The following is a 20842-nucleotide window of genomic DNA, read 5'->3' as shown; positions in this document are numbered from 1 at the left end:
TTCACTGTCATTAAACATAACTCCTCTGTAATTGCATAACAAAATGAGATCATTTTCTAACTTGCAAAGGTAACAATTTACACAGATAAAATAATGTTCTTTTAGCTAAGTATTTTAGACAATTTTTTTTAAATTTTTGTTTTCCTTATTAGTACTGTGGTATCAATAATAATGCTAAAGTAATTCAGTAGTATAATACTTTGCTATTTTTACCTAGACTTTCTTTTAGTTTATTGGCAGATGACAGTTTTTAGTATAACTTAAAATTTAAGACTAAAAATTTAATATAAAACTGTAATATGCATCAGTCTCAGGTGAAGTCATGGGAAACAGTACACATGAGGACTCTACAACCAGCTCAAAGAGTTCTTACTTTTTTTTTTCCAATATGATGTGCTATGTGAACAAATGAAAAGTTGATGGTCTTTTCTATTCAAAGTTTTACAAATGAGATTCTTCACTCTAGTATTTTTCAATTTTTTCCCTATATTTATATACACACATTGGGGATGGATATGCTATATGTACATACCTGGTCATGAAGAAAGATATCTGTATCTGATGAAGAGGGATGTATAGTACATTGAGATCCTAGACAGGAAATTCAGTTGAAAGTATAGATGAAAAGGAAATATCGGTGTCAGGTGGCAAAAGTGCTAGACAATAGAAGATACTGTCATTGAATTCCAGAGACTATCATTCCTTTCCTAACTATCCACCTATACCACCCCCACCCCCCACTTTAATATATGTGTTGGATGGGTTACCAATAATCTAAGACTCTAATAAGTATCTCATCCTCTTGCCATTATTGCACCAGAAACCCCAGCCTAGATCAATCAACATACAGTATTCTCACGGTGAAAGGAATGAATACAATAGAAGCCAACAAGAGTTTACCACTGACTTCCCAGAAAAGTTTTCCACTTATAAAATCTTGGCAACATCCATCCCTTTGCTGCTGAATAAAATTGCTATTGCTTCCAGCAATCATTCTAAATCTACCATGACTGTCAAAGAATGACTGAGTGGGACCATGGAAAGGGTATGCATAAATTGTGTTACTATATGCCATTAAATCATCAGACCCTGAATCCTATGCTCACTGTAGGATTTTTCTGAAGTGATTAAATATATATTAATGTTGTTAGAAGCAATTTGAATTGGACTTTCTGCACCTTGAAGCTAAAATCATTTTAAATAAAAGATTGCCTCTAAGTTTGATTGAATGTTAGCTTGATCTTGATTCAGTAATTGATTCACCCTTTGGACATTTATTAAAGATCTACTAGCTCAGTAAAGACTACATTTGGCTGCCAATAAGTGCCTTATATGTTTATTTCTATCTTGTATAAACACACTCTAGATGTAAGTGGTCCCAAACCAGTTATTGTGCTTACTCTATGAACTTCCCAGGGAACCAAGGACTATCCTGTTCAGAACTTTGTCATGTTCTGAATGGCTTTGCCACCCCCCACCCAATCTCATGTTCCAAAACAGAATGTATGCATCCCAAGAACTGACAGGAGGGAGGAGATGAAAAGGTCAAAATGTATCTGACAGCTCTCTTAAGGAAAATTTCTGGAAGCTTCCAGATTACATTTCTATCCATATTCCATCTGATCTGAACTTATCCACACAGTCACACTGGAGTCCTTGGGGGGTGGGGGAGAGGAAAAGAAAAAAAATCATGTGTATTCTGAATTGGAATGTGTAATTTTGGAAAAATGGGAGTATGGATATTCAGGACAACCAAGAATCTTCGCTACTACCACTGTGTCAGAAATTCTGTTAGCTTTGGATATTAACCAAATACATAATTTACAATAATGACAAGTATATTCCCAGTAGAAAGGATAACCATGCCTATTGCACAAACCACAATAATTATAAGTGTAAAAGAAGGCACCATTAAAAATTATGCTGGGTAGATCAACATAAATTGAAACTTCTCATGAACTTTATGCGTATAAGAAATTTCTTATTTAGGTATCAAAGCCCTTTGCACTTGTCCTACCTAATTAAAACATGTTATATTTGTTGTGTAATTTTACTTACTCAGTTGTATGCTCCTGGTATTTTAAAATTTAAAAGCTAAAATAACTTATTAATGGCTAAATATCATAGGAAAATTTATTATTTTAGACATTTGGGGACATTTTGAAAACTGTAAATGAATGTGTCCATACATTTTATTCTGTATGATAACATTTGAACAGTTTCTATGTTTTATTTTTTGAGTATTTCTTTTCCTCTATGGTTAAGCTGTCAGGTATTAATCTTGGTTTTGATCACTATGCTTTTAGGAGTCATTCTAACACCCCCATATAAAATTGTTGTTCTAAAGTAGTTTGCTCTGGGCTGAACAAAAAAAATGAAAGAGCTTATTAGAATAGTGTGTAACAAAAATGCCAAGATATATCCAACAGAGTAAAGTACATGAATTTCAGGGCATAAAACTTTAGACAACCGTTTCAATCTTCACGCCTGTGATTGCTGACTTTAATTTTCAATGATTGCTCAAGAGACTTCAGATTATTAAAGGAATCTGTGCATATAAAATATAAAAATATGTCCATTTTCTATACATTACATCACATTCATTCATTAGTTTTATGCAAATTGCTAATTCACTCATCATTGCCTTCCTGTAATACATCAAGTATATTGTCACTATGAACTCAGGGAAACAGAAATTAATCCATGTTGTTCAAAGAGGCTAAATGGTTATACAGGTGGTGGAGGACTGAATGATCAAAAGAAAGATGACAGGGGGCGCCTGGATGGCTCAGCCAGTTAAGCGTCCCACTTCAGCTCAGGTCACTATCTCACAGTCTGTGAGTTCGAGCCCCGCATCAGGCTCTGTGCTGACAGCTCAGAGCCTGGAGCCTGCTTCATATTCTGTGTCTCCCTCTCTCTCTCTGCCCCTTCCCCACTCATGCTCTGTCTCTGTCTCAAAAATAAATAAAAACATTAAACAAAAGAAATTATTTAAAAAAAAAAGAAAGATGACAGGGGCTGAAGGAATAAATTGGAAGAGATAATACTAAGAAATAGAAGTTGTTAGTAATGTCTCTCAACTGGAGGGCACCAGCCTACATCAGCTACTGCACACTAGAAGAGGCTATCGTAGTAGTTCTGGACACACTAATAAGATGAGTGGCATTGACACAATCAAAATGTGTTCAAGTACAATATCTCACTGCTACCACTGCTCTAAGTAATGCTAGCAAATGCCAATACAGTAGTCACCCCCACCTTATCCATGAAGGATACATCCCAAGAACCTTCAGTGGATACCTGAAACCATGGACAGTACCAAACCCTATATGTACTATGTTTTTTCCTATACATACATACCTATGATAAAGTTTAATCTATGAATTAAGCATAGGAAGAGATTAACAACAATAATAAAAATAGAACAATATTAACAGTATACCATAATAAAAGTTATATACATGTGATCTCTTTATCTCTTAAAATATCTTATTGTCCTGTACTCACCCTTCTTGTTATGATGATGTGAAATGATTAAATGCCTTGTGATAAGATGAAGTGAGATAGGTGATGTAGGCATTGTGACATAGCATTAGGCTACTGCTGACCTCCTGAGGATACATCAGAAGGAGGATCATCTGCTTCCAGATCCCAGCTGACCACAGGTAACAGAAACCATGGGAAGTGAAAACAGGGGACCACTGTAACTGCTGTGCTAGAATCAGGAAGCTCCTCTTTCTCTCCTCCCTTCTGATCTATCAGCAATGAATCCTGTTGGCAGAACCTGTTAGAAAACCAGCCAGTAAGACATGAGACAAAAGCAGTTTGTGAATCCTCAGTGTTCTAAAGGACAATGGAGAACAGGAAATAACAAAAATAGAGAACAAAATTAAATAAGCAAAGACACAAATGAAGACCAAAATTTGAACTTGAGAAGATTAACCATAAAAATAGAAAGTGAGGATTGATCTTATTGGCTCTTGGATAGGTCTATGATGTTTGCTTCTTACTCTCATGATTGGTCTGTAGGCTCTTCTGCCTGGAAATTTTAGAGTAACTCAGAGACAGTGTCATTACTCAATTCAATTTGGATTTTACTTTAGTTAATTAAGAGAATACTCAGTACATGGGTCACACAGACATATGAAGCACATGTACACAATTAGACTGAGATCTCCCATAATTCTCTGGAATGTTGACATGACCCAATAAATTCACTTGTTTTCTACAATGAAATTATTTTTCTGCCTTTATGACTGTTCTCATTGGAGTAAACACACATTTCTTCATTTTCCTTTACCATTCATCTAAAATACATATATACACTATATCGATGCACATACTTGTATTAATTAGGACAACTTAGGTTTTATTGAGCTAACAAGCAACACCAAATTCTGTACACACAAAGGTTTATTTCTTGCTGCCCTCCATCTGCTTGTAGGCTCAGATATCTGTTTAGATGACACTGTTTCTTGCCATCCACGTGGCTAATCAGTCATCTAGGCTGCTCAGATCTTATCATTCCTCCTCCACCTCTGAATAAGGTCTTCTTGCATTTCCCAGTGGGATATGGTATAAGTGGAAGGTCTCACATGGGCTTTTCTAAGACTATGCATGGAAGTGATTTGTTACTTCTAGTCACAAATCACAAAGTCAACTGAAATGTAAGGGAGCTAGAAAAATACGAGATCCTATGTCTTTTACACTTACTATTTGCCACTAAAGGTCTCAGGGGCTAGGAATACAAAGAAGGAAATAAACACATCATCTGACAAAATGTTCTTGGGGAAGAGACTACTTAAAGTAGCATAGTCTGGAAAAACATTCCTGAAGATGTGACATTTGAGTTCAGATCCTTATGGGATGTGCTTTGTTTGAGATCTATTTACTACTGATTCTGACCCAGACTCTATAGTTACATGCTAAAAACTGTGGATTTCTTATTTAGTTGAGATGCAAATAACTTCTGACCAGAATAACTCAAAGTCATGATTATATTTCCTTCTAGAGCATAAATATTGTAAACATAAAATTCTGAACATAAGTTTGTATATAAGCTGGTGATTTTTACTATTTATTTCTTAATTCTTATAATCAATTCTTAAAATGTTCCCATCTCTGCAACAAGTATAGCTGTGACTGTACTTTGACAAGAGAGCAACACAATTCACTGGCAAAACGATCAGGCATCTTTTCAATAAATGGTGCTGGAACAACTAGACACCCACATGCCTAAAAAGATGAGTCTAGAATAGACCTTATACTTTTCATGAAAATCAACTCAAAACATATCACAGACATAAACTTAAAACACTATTATAAAACTCCTATAATATAACATAGGAGAAAATCAAGGTGACCTTGGGTTTGTCAATGACTTTGTGAATATAATACCAAAAGCACAATCCATGAAAGAAAAAAGAATGATAAATTGGAACTTCATTAAAATTAAAAACTTCTAATCTGTAAAATATACCATTAAGATAATGAAAGGGCAACCACATACTAGGAGAAAATATTTGCAAAACACCTATTGGATAAAAGACTGGTTTCCAGAAATATAAAGAAACCTTAAAAGTAAATAAGAAAATATGGGGCACCTGGGTGACTCAGTCAGTTAAGCGTCTGACTTCGGCTCAGGTCATGATCTCACAGTTCATGAGTTCTAGCCCCACATCAGGCTCTGTGCTGACAGCTCAGTCTGGAGCTGGCTTCAGATTCTGTGTCTGCCTCTCTCTCTGCCCTTCCCCTGCTCACACTCTGTCTCTCTCTCAAAAATAAGAAACACTAAAAAAATTTTTTTGAAAAAGTAAATAAGAAAATAAATGATCCAATAAAAACTGGGAAAAATATCTGAACAGACTACTCCTCAAGGAAAATATATAGATGGCAAATAAGCACATGAAAAGATACTAAATATCATATATCCCTAGGGAATAGCATATTAAGACAATGAGATATCACCATGTACCTACTAGAGAGGCTAAAATTCAAAACAAGAATAATACCAAATGCTGGCAATGATAGGAGGTGACAGGAATGCTCATTCATTTCTGGTGAGTGTAAAATGGTACAACTCTTAGAAAACAATTTTGGGGGCGCCTGGGTGGCGCAGTCGGTTAAGCGGCCGACTTCAGCCAGGTCACGATCTCACGGTCTGTGAGTTCGAGCCCCGCGTCAGGCTCTGGGCTGATGGCTCAGAGCCTGGAGCCTGTTTCCGATTCTGTGTCTCCCTCTCTCTCTCTGCCCCTCCCCCGTTCATGCTCTGTCTCTCTCTGTCCCAAAAAATAAAATAAACGTTGAAAAAAAAAAAAAATTTAAAAAAAGAAAACAATTTTGGCAGATTTTTACAGATCTAAATATACTCTTATTATGTAATATGACAATTGTACCCTTTAGTATTTACCCAAATGAGGTGAAATATTATGTCCACATAAAACCTGCCCATGGAGGTTTTATTCATCATTGCCAAAACTTGGAAGCAACTAAGATACTTTTCATTAGGTGACTAGATAAGTAAACTGTGGTACATCTACACAATGGAGTATGACTCAGCACTAGAAACACAAATTGCTATCAAGCCACAAAAAGACATGAGGGATCTTAAATGCATATCGCTAAGGGAAAGATGCCAAATATGAAATATCTACATACCGTAGGATTCTAACTACGTGACATTATGGAAAAGACAAAACTATGGACACAGTAAAAAAAAAAAAAAAAAATCAGTGTTTACCAAAGGTTGGAGGGAAAGGCAGGGATGAATAGGTGGAGCACAGTAGTGTTTGGAACAGTGAAACTATTCTGTATAACGTTTTAATGGTGAATAAATGTCCTGATACACTTGTCAAAACCAACAGAATGTTCAGCACAGAATAAACCCTAATGGTAAATAGGGATTTGAGTTAATAATGGATCAATATTGGCTCATCAATCTTCAAATGTACCTCAGTAATGTATGATGTTAATAACAGTGGAAACTAGAGGAAAGGTGGGTGGTATATATGGTCAATCTCCACTTTCTGCTCAATTTTTCTGTAAATGTTAAACTACTCAAAAAATAAAGTCTTTTGAAAAATATTCTTTGTATCGATTTTACCACACTGCTTGTGCTTTCATAAATGAATATCTTAGATTCCAGACACATTTGTACTTGGATAAAATCAAGATTTTCTGAATTTTGAGAATTATTTTTTTACATGTTATTCATAAAAAGTATACAGAATCAAGTATATAAAAGTTGAAGATAATTTTAATGTGTATACTTATATAACTACAGCAGTAATTATATTAGGACTAAAGACCCTTAAAGTAAATCTGGAATATTAGAAGAAAATTTCCCAGAGCTGAAGAAATACATAAATCTGTATATGTATAAGGCCTGTCAAGTACCAAGTAGTAAGAATGAAAAATGACCCACAAGACACATATCACGGCAAAAATTTTGAACTATAAGGAAAAATAGAGACTACGGAAAACTTAGAAGTAAGACAAATTGCCTACAAAGGAATGAGAATGTAAGTAATGCTGACTTTCTCATTACCAAAACTGGATTACATAGAAAATGTTTTAAGAAAATTTGAAAAATAATCTTAATTCATAAGAGCCTATTTTATCAGACACTTGGTATTAAACATAGCCATAGTAATTCAAACAATATAACACTGATGGAAGGGAAACTGATTTGGAATTTAGGATTCTGCATCCAAACCAAATGAACTTTAAAAATGAGAAAACAAAATAAACTTTGTGAAAATACGAGGACTCAGAAGGTTAAGCCCCCATGCATGCTCTCTAGAATAATACTATAAAATATACTCGTATCAAAAATCTAAAAACTGTCAGATTCATCAACAGAATAATATTAGAATAGGTATTGATATTAATGAAATTAAACTTTGTACTATGAAATATGTAAGTAGATATTTTCCATATAATTTATAAGTATTACACCAATATCTAATAATAATAGTTAATCTTAATTGAAGGCTTACTGTATCATGTATTATGCCTTTGAACATATTCTGTTATCCAGCTGTCATAATTCTCTGACATAGGTCATATTTTATTTTATATCTATCTTATAGATGAATAAACAGAGGTTTGTTGTGGTTAACTTGGAGAACTAGAATTCAACCACAAGCAGTCTGATGCCACTGTCTTCTTAATCAATATATTATAACAAGACTGTTTAAAAAAAGTGGGAAAGTATTGAACAATTATACTACCCTATAATATGGATAACATCTTATCCATAACAATCATAGGGATGATGAAATTAGAGGATGTTTGAAGAAATTCTAGAAATTACATTAGGAATGGCTCTAGATTTTTAAAAATAATTGTTAATTTACATAATTTATATTAAATATTTGTATTAATTTGTGTCTAAAAAAGCAAGATACTAAAACTATACATTATTCAAAAATTTATGAGGATGCAAAATTCTGTATATTAATTCATAATATATTTAATAAATAGATACCGATAGGCAAGAGATTAAAATCTAAAAGAGTGAATATTTATGTGAAAATAATTGAGTTCCATAAGGAAACTAAAATATATATTTGAAATAGATAACATTTTTTTGATTGCTTAATGTGTCCCAAATGCTTCTATTTTTCTGAGAAAGGAAAAGTAACACTTTATTGCACATCTGAAAATAAGTTTGAGAACTCAGCTCAGACATCCTGCCAAATGCCTGTAATTTTTTTATCCTTTAATTTCTGGTGTAGTTCTCATACCTCTTATCCCATTCTACCTCTTCCTGCTACCTCATCATTGTACCATCACCTCTGTCCCCTTCCTCCAGGGGACAATCCAGCAATTAGGTTAGAATTTGAAACAGAAGTCAGAAGAATGTTCTCTGTGTAATCGCTAACTTCATCTAAGAATAGTCTTGTCATTTTTAAGATGAAAAAGATAGAAATATTAACAAAAGATGGAGGAAGAAAAAAGTACATCTAAAGACAGGATTAACAGATAATCGTATCTCATCAACAGCTTCATCTGTCTGATGATTTTTGGTTTTGTCCTCTTCTCCAGAACCTGCTTCTCCACAAATTCTCTAAACTCCAATAGTTCTTTGATCTTCTTATATGCATCAGTGAGAAATACTCGAACTTGAGGGTACTTTAAAATCATGAAATATGTCCATCAAAAAAATTGCAATTTTCTAGGTCCTTCTGCAGAATCTGATTCAGAAGATCTAGCTTGAGTATCTGCATGTTTAACAATCTCTCTGAGGGCTCTTGGGTGGATGGTCTTCTGGCTGTATTTTGCTCCAGAGTTTCACTAGAAATTTCTAGCTATCCTTTATTCAAATTATATTTTTGATCCAAGGCTTTTAATGATGTCTTATTCTTTTAACAGTTAAAATATTAAATGCCTTAGCTTGGTATTTAGTGGCATTTGTACTCAGTACCTCAAAGTTAATCATTCAATCATTCATGCAGCCATTAATCAATCCTTTCATTCATTAAACAAACAAGCATCCAGATCTTATTATGTTCTAGGCACTATTGTTGGTTCTGGAAATACAGCCATAAGAAAGGTTCTTTCTTGACCATAAAGAACTCTGTAGTAGATTGTACTATTTTTTACCAATATCTACAGGGTCCATCTATAAGCGATCCCTTCCGTGTTCTCCCTGTTGGATGAATATACCCACTTCTCCCTTTTGTATCAGAGCTAATGGGCCATACGGTTATCTCTGGCCAACAAGATGTAGGAAGAAATGACATGTCATATTCAACCAGAAGTTTTAAGAGCCACAAAACCAGTATACCTTAAGCAACCCCCTGTTCCATTAGCCTGAGTTTTGGAATAATAAGAAACAGAATAGAACCTATAGTAGAGGACACAAAACAGTAGTGAGAAATAAACCTCTGTTATATGAAGCCAGTAGGATTGTTAGTGATACAAATTTTAAACACTTTTTTATTGGCTTACAGGCAACAGAGATTTATTCTGATGGGAATTGTGAAATAAAACAAACTAAAATTAAGCCATGATAAAAATAACATCTGTATAAAACCCTACAACAAAAATACAGGCTAGAAAGGGAAGCAGGGGTAACTTTGGTTTACCAAGAAAAAATGTTCGTCTCAAAATATATGATTTTATTTTAACGTTTGCTAGTTCACTATGCATCTACAGTATTAAATATTTGCACAGTACTACACTTTAAATAGAATTGTTACAGAGTAATACAAAAGCCAAGTAACATAAGAGAAGTATAAAAGTATAGTTTGGAAAAATAAATATAATAACCATCTTCAAACACTCAATGGACTTACAGATGGAAAACAAACAGGTTTATTTCATGTGCAAAGGTCCAGGGAAAATTACAGGGAACCTGATTTTTAATCAATCCAAATGAGGAATGTTAAACAGAAAACAACAGCCAAAAATGGCACCACTTATGCTGAGTCCCCAGACTGAGGTTTAATATACAATCCATCTGAAGTTTCAACCTCCCCCAGAAATGTAGTTATAATTGGTCAGTCAGGAATTGTCTCAATTGATGCCAGTGGAGTAGTCTGCCATGTGGGCCCTCTCCATCCCCCAAAGGAAGATGAGGTCATCTGCTGGGTAAGAGCCCATTTTCCCCCTTAACGAAAAGCAACCTTGCCAGGAATCATCCTTTTCTTCTACTAACAAAGGATGCCCCACCTTCCTTCCTATAAAAACCTTCCATTTGTACCACTCTGAGCTTCCCTCTACTTGCCAGATGGGATGGTGCACACTTCATGAATCCTTTAATAAAGCCAATTAGATATTCAAATTTACTTGCCTGAATTTTGTTTTTTAACAGGAAATTGACTTGAATTAGAACAATCTATTAATAGGTATAGACTGTGTCAAGGGAAAAACACAAAGTGATTTGTTCAAAAGAAGTCTAACAAAGCATCTCCAAAAGATTTTGTAGAAGGGATTAAAATGACACCATCAAGGGGTGCCTGGGTGGCTCAGTCAGTTAAGTGTCCAACTTCAGCTCAGGTCATGATCTTGCAGTTCATGAGTTCAAGTCCCACCTTGTGCTCTGCGCTGACAGCTGAGAGCCTGGAGCCTGCTTTAGATTCTGTGTCTCCCTCTCTCTCTCTGCTCCTCCCCTGCTTATACTCCTTTTCTCTCTCTCTCTTTCTCAGAAATAAGTAATACTTAAAAATAAATAAAATGACACAATCAAATCATAAAACCATGCTAAATCCAATCATAAGATATAAGTTATAAATCATAGGTCTGGACTCCATGAAAAATCTCTCACATTATTGTGCAGTGGAAAAGTGCTCAGGAAGTAAATCCATATAAGCCACATTATAGGCTAACATCAACAACACCTGATGTTCATTGATGCGTTGGCCTAATTAAGTACATGTGATATGAAACCTTATAGGTAGATACAAAGTCATCTATGCTTGTGGTTCTCAACCATGGCTACCCATTAGAATATCACCTGGGAGATATTAATAGTTCTTAATGCCAAGTCCCCTCTACCTTCAGATATTTTAATATAATTCAGAGCAAGTTCTCCCAACATGATTTCTTTCAATACTTCCAAGTTATTTACATTCATCTAAGGCTGAGTGCCATTAAAGTAGTCTAAATTCACTATAGTGGGATTGAATGGCCGTTCCCACTGGGTGGATTACACATAGTTTTCAGTATTTCTCAAGAAAATGTTCTCATTTGTCTACTTATTAAATAAACACTGAGTCTTTAGCTAGGACTAAGAATATAAAAAAAACTAAAGTAGCTATAAAATAGTGTGAATATAGGGGCGCCAGAGTGGCTCAGTTGGTTGAGCGTCCGACATCAGCTCAGGTCATGATCTCGCGGTCTGTGAGTTCGAGCCCCACGTCAGGCTCTGTGCTGACAGCTCAGAGCCTGGAGTCTGCTTTGGATTCTGTGTCTCCCTATCTCTGCTCCTGCCCTGCTTGTGCTCTGTCTCTCTCTCTGTCTCAAAAATAAATAAACATTAAAATTTTCTTTTAATTAAAAAAAGATAGTGTGAATATAAATAGCAGAGAGATATGAAATAGAAAAAAGTAAAGGTGCAAAATGCAAATTCCAATCTGAAAGGACATACATCTTGATGTGAGGTGATTTGGATTGGAAAAATCATTAAAACACTAGGATAAAGGGGCAAACTGTGATCAGCTTAGAAAGAACCTCATACCCTAAAGCATTTGAGACTTACTTATCCTGGAACAAAATGTGGTGATATTGAAGACAAGGAGAGGAGCTCACTCCTTCTGCTTTTTCCCACTCACATTTTTTCCCTAACACATAGACATATAGAAATGTTTTTTAATTATTTTTTGGCATGAAGTAGGTATTCTTTAAACACTAGAACACCCAATTTGAAATTCTCTTTAGTCCATGTCTCGAGAGAGAATACAATCCTTGTGTCTGTTTTCTCACAGGGCCTGGAACTGATGACTGATGTTATAGGAGGATATCAATGGGTATCTAGAAACAGGAAATATGGAACTTTGGACAATCGTGACCTCGGAACAAATTGCTGCACTGCTACTTTTCACAAAGGAAAAAAAATCTAATAAACAACTTATTAACAGAATTTAGTTATTTTAAGAACCTAAGACATTAAGGGCCTTGTCTAAGAATCTATTTATACATGTTTTAGTAATAGTTAATGCTATTAAATATTAAATAACTATTATATTATAGCTAATGCTTATTTGGTGCTTCCGGAATGCCATTCACTATTATGTTGTTTTATATTATTAACTGATAAACAAAGAAAATTGTACATAGTAAATGAAATTAAAAAACTAAATTATTATTAAATTATTTCAATCATGCTTGACTATCAGGATACATTAAAATTATAGTAGGTAGTACAGGGAGTATTAAGTAAAATACACATACATACTTCTGTTAATGGTGGCTTAAAATAACCCTAGAAATAGGCCACATGCTGCGTTCAAATGAGGTCATGGTCTCAATTCAAGCTTCTGTAAAATACATATATTTTTAATTTTTGGCATCCCTTGTTTGTATGTGTGTGAATGTGTGCACGTGAATAGCAGTGATTTGATAAGATTATGCAGACATATGGCAAGGAGCTGGGCTTCTTGGCATGTTTTGGCAGAATGACTAGAGATTTTTGAGTTATAAGTGAGCAAAAAAAAGAATACTTTTTAACTTTGTAAAACATTTGGATTTTCATAACTCTATATAATCCAAAATAACAGCAGTTATAAACTTTATACTTGGCACCCTTAACATTCTTATTTCAAACCAAAAGAAGCTTATGTTTTGAAGTCTATGGAAATGTAATCATCTGTAGTCTATTTTCAACACAGGCAGAAGAGGAGTTTAGTTTAAGACCACATCTAACAAAATAATTAAAATTGTTGCAGATACTCTGATTTGTTTAGTATACAACTAAAATGAGATATGAGCTAATGATTTCTAAATTAATATACTCATTAATTTACTCTTCTGCTAGCTTAATGCTATCATTTCTGAAAAAAATTACTTGAATGATGTTCCATAAGGTTTTACAATTTTTAATTCAGTTTTTCATAGCCATAATAAGAACATTTTAATGATATGCTTCTTATTATTCTGGTTTGAAAAAAGACATGGTATATATATATATATATATATACATATATATATATATATTTTTTTAAGTTTAATATAAAGACCACAGTAGATAATCTTTTTAAGAAGCCACATTGTTGGGGCACCTGAATGGCTCAGTCTGTTGAGCATCTGACTCTTGGTTTCAGCTCAGGACATGATCTCACAGTTTGTGGGTTCCAGGCCTACACTGGGTCCACGTTGACAGCATGGGGCTTGGGATCCTGTCTCTTTCCCTCTCTCTCTGTCTCTCCTCCCCTGTTCATGCTCTCTCTCTCTCAAAATAAATAAATAAACTGAAAAAAAAAGTTGGATCCTCTTATTTAAATAAATAAAGCCACATTGTTAATGGTTTCTGAAAAATAAAAAGAAAAACAAGACAAAATGTGAAGTTTTTTTTTTTTCTACTTTAAAAATTCATTCTAAATGCATTGAGTTAATGTATTTAATTTGTAGTTCCTAGGTAGTATACAAGGCTTTTACACTGTTGGTGGGAATGTAAATTGGTGCAACCACTATGGAAAGCAAACAGTATGGAGGTTCCTCAAAAAATTAAAAATAGAACTCCCATATGGTCCAGCAATCCCACATCTGGGCATTCATTTGAAGAAAATGGCAACACTAACTCAAACATGGATATATGTATCCCCATGTTCACTGCAGCATTTTGGCTAAGATAAAGTGTAAACTTCCAGTTATAAAAGAAATAAGTCATGGAAATGTAATGACTATAGTTATAACTACTCTATTATATATTTGAAAGTTGTTAAGGGAGAAGGCTTTAAAAATTCACATCACAGGGCGCCTGGGTGGCTCAGTCGGTTACACGTCTGACTTCGGCTCAGGTCATGATCTCACGGTCCGTGTGTTCGAGCCCCGCGTCAGGCTCTGTGCTGTCAGTCAGCACAGAGTCGTTTTCGGGCCCTCTGTCTCCCTCTCTCTCTGCCCCTCCCCTGCTCGTGCTCTCTCTCTGTCTCTCTCAAAAATAAATAAAGATTAAAAAAAAATTCACATCACAAGGAAAAAATTGTAACTATGTGTGGTGATGGAAGTTAACTAGACTTACTGCGGTGATCATTTTGGAATATATACAAATATTAAAAAGGCATTATGGGCCAAACCTTATTATCACAAGTATAAAATAACTCCTCAAAAACTAATGTTAACATTGGTTTTCAATTATAAATGTGCTTTGAAAGTTGTACTACACAGAAGTGTTGACCTCGTTGTAACACAGTCTAACTCACATATAGGTGGTAATACTTATTTACAATTCCTGAAAAAGGGAAACTGGAGAGATTTCTCAGTCATAATTATTACATGATTACAAATGAAGAATTTTAAACAATTTCAGAAAATGTATGAATGTTTTGTCTTCTCTTCCCTTGACGAATTTCTACAAATTTTTGCATGTATCTATTCTTTCAAGATGAGAGATGGATTCAACTTCCATGATAGATATTTTAGTTTATTTTTTTATTGATAAAAATACAGAAAGTAGTATTTTTCAAATTTTTATTTGTAATTTATAAAAAAAGAAAAATTTGTGTGTGTGTGTTTATACATGTCTGTATAAGTATGTACAAATATATACACATAGGTATTATATATACATATATAACGTTCTACCATTACTTCAAAATTATTTCAATCATATCTTTTTAAAGAATCATCAATATTGAGTATTTAAATAAAAAATTTCACATCCTTATCCTGTTGAAATGTTGTACATGGTCATTCACTCTTATGCTCAAGATATTATTTATTGGAACTTTATGAGTTTCTAAGAACTATGGCAGGTCTAAACCCAGTGATATTTGCTCAAAGCACAACCACCTTTGGGATCAGATACTAGCAATAAAGGCTCTGAGTTTCATTCCCACAACTAATACTCTAACCATGTCTTACTACATAATATCTTTCAATGAATTACTTCATTTAATTTATAACATAATTTGAAGTCTAAATAGCAGTCAGATCAATTTATAATATTTTTCAATGAATGGCTTCAGCTCACTTAGAATTTAAAGTCTCAGACTTGAAGCTGGAACAGTTTTTAAAATATTACTTGACATTTTAGTATAAGAGTTAAAACTTTTGTAAATAGGTAGCTATTTAGGGCAGTTTGTGCAAGGGGGAAAAATCCCATCTCTGACTAAATTGACAGGTTTGAAGTTGAGGTGTTTGTGAGAGAGAATTGCTCTTTATGGCAACTCTGTGTTTAAAGGATTGGTGGTACACTAATTAGCCTCCTGTCCTGGCTATTGATGCAAAGAATACAAAATACGTGCTAGTATTCATGATGGTGCGATTTGAAGCTGATGAAGTCAATGCAAATGTCATGTATGGGATTTTTCAGGGAGACCGGAGGGGCTGGAATAGTGACAGAGTGTTCCTCTATGAAAGAAGTGTTTGTGCACACTGCTAAAATGAACTACTTGTTGCTGTGCTCAGCTGGCCCAAATCCACAAATTTTAGACCTCACATGTTCTTAGCTTCCCTTTGTTTGGCATACTATACTGTATTTTTAGCATTTACAGAGATTCCTGACATCCTTCAAACATCCAAAACACAGTGATATTGTTATTTTTGTTATTGATCCATTCTAGCAGAGTTAAGTCAAATTCTATTACATTAAGGGCATGTAGATATATTACGGATACTAACATGAAATCAAAATATTTCTTTTGCACTGATCACCTATTTTTTTATAGAAATGCATTTTTGTGTTAATATGCACATTCGTGTTAGTCTCTTTTCTCTATCTTTTGAAAATATAATGTGGCGATGCTTTACATTTCACAACACAGTAGTTTGAGAAGTTTTTTATTAGAATTTTAAAAGTTTGTTTTACCCAGAAACAGTTACCAAGCAAATCTTTATGCACCGTTATTTTAGCTCCAAAGTAGAATAGAATCAAACCATGGTTTAAATAGATGTGTGCGCGTGTGTGTGTGTGCATGTGTGTGTGTGTGTGTGTGTATCTGTATTTTTATAAAAAATATGATGGCTATAGAAAACAATCTCTTCTTTATTCCTATTAGGTAAGTATATGATTATTAAAGTCAATAGGACTTTACCAGTTTTTAACTTAAAATGGTGATATTCCTAGATAGTAAAACAGACAAGGAATGTAAAAACAAAACAAAACAAAACAAATAGCAATCAAGGCTAGAAATGCATTTTAGATATTAAACCAGACATAAAACATATTTGAGAAGCTAATTTTAAGCTGGCTATGATAAAATTTCAAAAGCAATAGAAATCTTTTATTAGCTAAATATGGGTCAATTATAAACTGTTAAGGATTACTGAGCCAGATATAAATTTTGAGAATGTATTAACTTTAACTTTGTCATTCTGAATTAAGCATATTACTAAAATTACAGAAATGCTTACATTTTTTAAAGGCCAGGGATAATATTCTAAGGAAATTTTAAGAGAATAGCTCCTCAGTAGGATAGCTCATTAAGAGTTTATATTAAATAATCACTAGCTAATAACAAATATAAATTTATGAAATGGGACATTTTCATTTGGAAAAATATATAAAAATTATAAATTTATTTATAATTATAAAATTATTATATAAGATTGTACCATAATAAACATTGATATAATATTGTAATAAAAGGTCCAAAATATTTTAAGTTAAACCAAATATTAGAAAAATTAAGTGATGAATATACAAAGCTGCAAAATTGTCACCAAAATATCAATTAAAGTTAAATCTGTGTAACTCTTTCCCTCAAGACATGCAAAATAGAAAACAAAATACCCAGTGATTCTTAAACTTCAGTTTGTACTAAAATCATCTGGAAGGCTTGTTAAAAGACACATCACCCGGCCCCACATCCAAGTTATTGATTAAGTGGGTCTGGGTTAGGGCCTGAGAAGTTACATTTCTAACAAGCTGCTAAGTGATGCCAGTGCAGCTGACATGAACACCACACTTTGAGAATTCCCAGATTAATAAAAAGATAAGGAGTTACTGGCACACAATAATGGCAAAAAATGCAAAGTCAAATTAAATTTTCTCTATTCTCAAGAATATGATTGTATTTTAGTTTTCACTAATTTGTTAAACAGTGTGAACCAAGTAAGACACAAACATTCTGTGACTTTGTCCCTTCCTCCAGTCATGGGCAGATTCTATAACGTTATGGTTCTTGTCAGGTTTGAAAATATCAGACAAATTAAATGAAGTGTAATAGTCGAATCTCCTATCTCATTCAATGCTTTCTATATTTCTCTGCCTAAGTCAGGCTCAACTCTGGCCCTAGTAACCCACATGGGGTAGGGGATACGTTCTGCTTTCTCACTGCTTTCTTTCTCTCTCTTCAGTTCCATTCTCATTCACTAGGTCGGGATTGGAAAAAGAGGAGTAGAAAGGAACAAGTGTCTCTCTAGGCTGCAAATTTTTTTCTCACTCATCTAGGTGATCACTGATGTTCTGTGTAACAACGGTGTGAAGGCTGGCTATCTCACTGTATGCATGGGTAAACTTACAGGCAGGAGTTATGCAAAGATGGTGATTCCTTTGGCTTGCCTTCCTCCAACCCTTCAGCTACCATCCTACAGTCTTTTGTTCGCTTGGCAGCCAGCAGACTTGGCAGGCTTCCTGATTGAGATAACAGCAACATGCCTCAAATTTTATTTTCATGCACTATAAATACTAGAGAAAGCTTACGCATCCTGGCCACGTCAAGTGATGGTTATGCCTGCTGCTCCATTTTGTGTCTTCTTCCTGCTGAAGATTTTCACTTCAATTCCCTCCCTAGCTCCTGCTTAAATAAGCATATGTAGCTGATAGTTTAAGGAATAGACCTTCAAATGGAGAATGAAGGCAACCCTAAAACTCTGTGACTAATTTTGCTGGAAACACTCTTACTTGGCTTGAAATGGAGGGTTCAGAAGCTGGATTAGAATCAAGGGAGCAGAGCCAAATTAGCCTCCCTTATTAAGTGCTGAAGTGGACGTCTGGCCTCCAATTCCTTGCTGCTTGATGCTTCTCAGCCTCCAATTTTGGATTCCATCATCAATTTTGGGCAGTAATAGAGGTGCAACTGAGCATTCTGTTGTATTATTAAAATGATATGATAAAAATTTCATCTCAGAACCAAATCATAAAAATCTAATTCAATGTCTCAAAAAGTTTTGGTAGGGAAGATGGGAAATTTTACAATTTAAAATTAGTGATTTGATGAGAACATGTTAAAATTCAGGTAGAATCAAAAAGAAAATTCAATGGTGGGAATAGTCTGTTTATATAATGGCTACACTGAGTACATTTTTTTCAACAAAGGTGTCTATGAGATAGAAAGAAGCAAATGATTTCAGATAGATATTACGGAGACAGCCTGGTAGTGACTGGTGTAACAAAATCTTTAGACAGAAATACCTAGCTCTAGGTAGTATTAATATCTAGTTTTTCGGGTTACTGGCCTCTTTCTGGTATTCTCAAATCAAAGTTCTTCCAGTTACAAATTGGCAGTGAAGCATCAAGCTATTTAACTATTCATCTCATTTTCTAATATGTGAAATGGGAATATACCATTCCATAGGACCGGTGTGATAATTAGGAGAGATAACTTACAGGAAGTGCTTGCCCAGTGTCAATGTGAGTACTATTGGTACAGTCCAGCAGGGTCTACTAGAAGTCAAGTAAGAACACAAACTATTAGGCCTGAATTTTAAAATAATGAGAAAGTTTCACAGAGACTTAAATCACAGGAAACTAGGACTCAAAATCAATGTGCATAAGAATCACCTGGAAGGGTAAAGTGCAGATCTCTTTATGGCTAGGATGAAGCCAAAATAAAGTAAATCAAAAGCTATTCTGTTCATTGTTTTTCCAACGACACTTTGAAAATGGGGGAGAGGAGTTGATGTTGGTTAGTGGAATACCCTGAGAGAAGGGAATAAAAGCATGGGACAGGACTGGAGATGAGTGGTACTAAAAACTTTAGGATCAACCATATGTTAAAATTCAAATTTGAATTACACCATCTGATGCACTTGTTATCCTATACATATGTTTAGAGATATCTGGACCCACGCACTTTTCTTCAACTTCCCAGTCTATAGTGTGCAATAGTTAGGGCAGGTATTGTAAGTATTGGTATTATATAGGGTTAATCTGCTATCTGCCACATAGGGTTACCCTGCATCTGGTTTTTGTCATAGATTCTACGGAGCATATGCTTTCAAGACAGCGAACTTAAACATGTTCTAGTAATGGGGGGAAAATTAAAGGCAAAATATTTCCTATGTCCCAATCCCTTTCTTTTAAAACAAAACAGACTCATTAATTGGAGCTAAGCTACAGGGTTCTGTTAAATAAATGTAACAAAAGTCATTTCTACCAATTGTGTAAAGGATGATTATGATTTTTGGTTATTTTGCAGTCATCCACTTTATTACAGCTTGGTAAAAATATTCTATTAAGACAATCAAGACATTTCTAAAGTACTCTAAGAAATATTTTAATTATTAAATAATTCAAGAAATTTCATTTGTTTCTCACTTATTTCAAGCAGAGTATTTGTTCCTAATTTATTTCTGCCTCAAATCATAAATGGAACAAGTGATTTCAGTACAGTTTTAATTCCTACATATGGTAAATATATAGGAATTAAATTAAATTAAATTAGAGGGATAGACTGTCTCTAATCTCCAATTCCACCTGCTCTTCAAACATGCCTTTTGCTAAGAAGTCGAAAGACCACACAGAAACCCAAGGAATCCATGGAGAACTGTATCTTCAGAGCGTGCAGCATAATTTTAACCCGTTTTAATTTTAACTATTCTGATGCTCACTTCCCCCCATTTTATAGGTAAAGAAAACAAGAAGAAATACAATTTAAGTAGTTGTCACAAGATCATGGATTAGAACAGCCCTCACCTCAGATTTGTTCTCCATGTCCTTTCAGCAGCTTCGGCATCTGTCATGGTCTGAATTTGTCCCCTCAAAATTCATATGTTCAGGTCTCAAGCCTCTCTGAGGTAAGGTGTTTAAAGAGGGGATTAAAGTAAAGTGAGACATTTGGGGTTGGCCCTAATTCAATCTCCTTGGTGTCCATATAAAATGAGGAGATTAAGACACACAGAGAGACACCAGGGATGAGACCATGTGAGGACACATCAAGAAGGTGACCTTCTGCAAGTCAAGGAGAAAGGCCTCTGGAGAAGCCAACCCTGCTGATACCTTGATTTTGGACTTCCA

At 34.4% G+C, this 20842-nt stretch overlaps 1 protein-coding gene and 1 long non-coding RNA gene across 5 annotated transcripts in view; one reads left to right on the top strand and one right to left on the bottom strand.

The window, feature by feature from the left end:
• Positions 1-12586, top strand: part of LOC131483769 (uncharacterized) — a 165700-nt gene extending 153114 nt beyond the window's left edge. Inside the window, exon 4 of the long non-coding RNA XR_009247902.1 lies at positions 12432-12586. This is a non-coding gene — a long non-coding RNA (uncharacterized LOC131483769). The remainder of the gene's footprint in view (positions 1-12431) is intronic.
• SLITRK1 (SLIT and NTRK like family member 1) overlaps positions 1-20842 on the bottom strand; it is a 204254-nt gene that overhangs the window by 63221 nt on the left and 120191 nt on the right. For 2 of the 4 annotated variants that reach the window (XR_009247897.1, XR_009247896.1), the window contains exon 1: positions 533-3384. The exons of the other annotated variants lie outside the window; for them this stretch is intronic. The gene's annotated coding sequence lies outside the window, so the exon portion shown is untranslated. Of the gene's footprint in view, positions 1-532; positions 3385-20842 lie in introns of those variants that run through there. 4 annotated transcript variants of the gene reach the window in all.

This window comes from Neofelis nebulosa, chromosome 1, assembly GCF_028018385.1.
Source record: "Neofelis nebulosa isolate mNeoNeb1 chromosome 1, mNeoNeb1.pri, whole genome shotgun sequence".
Taxonomy (NCBI): Eukaryota; Metazoa; Chordata; class Mammalia; order Carnivora; family Felidae; genus Neofelis; species Neofelis nebulosa.
This window is presented reverse-complemented; position numbering and strand designations above follow the sequence as displayed.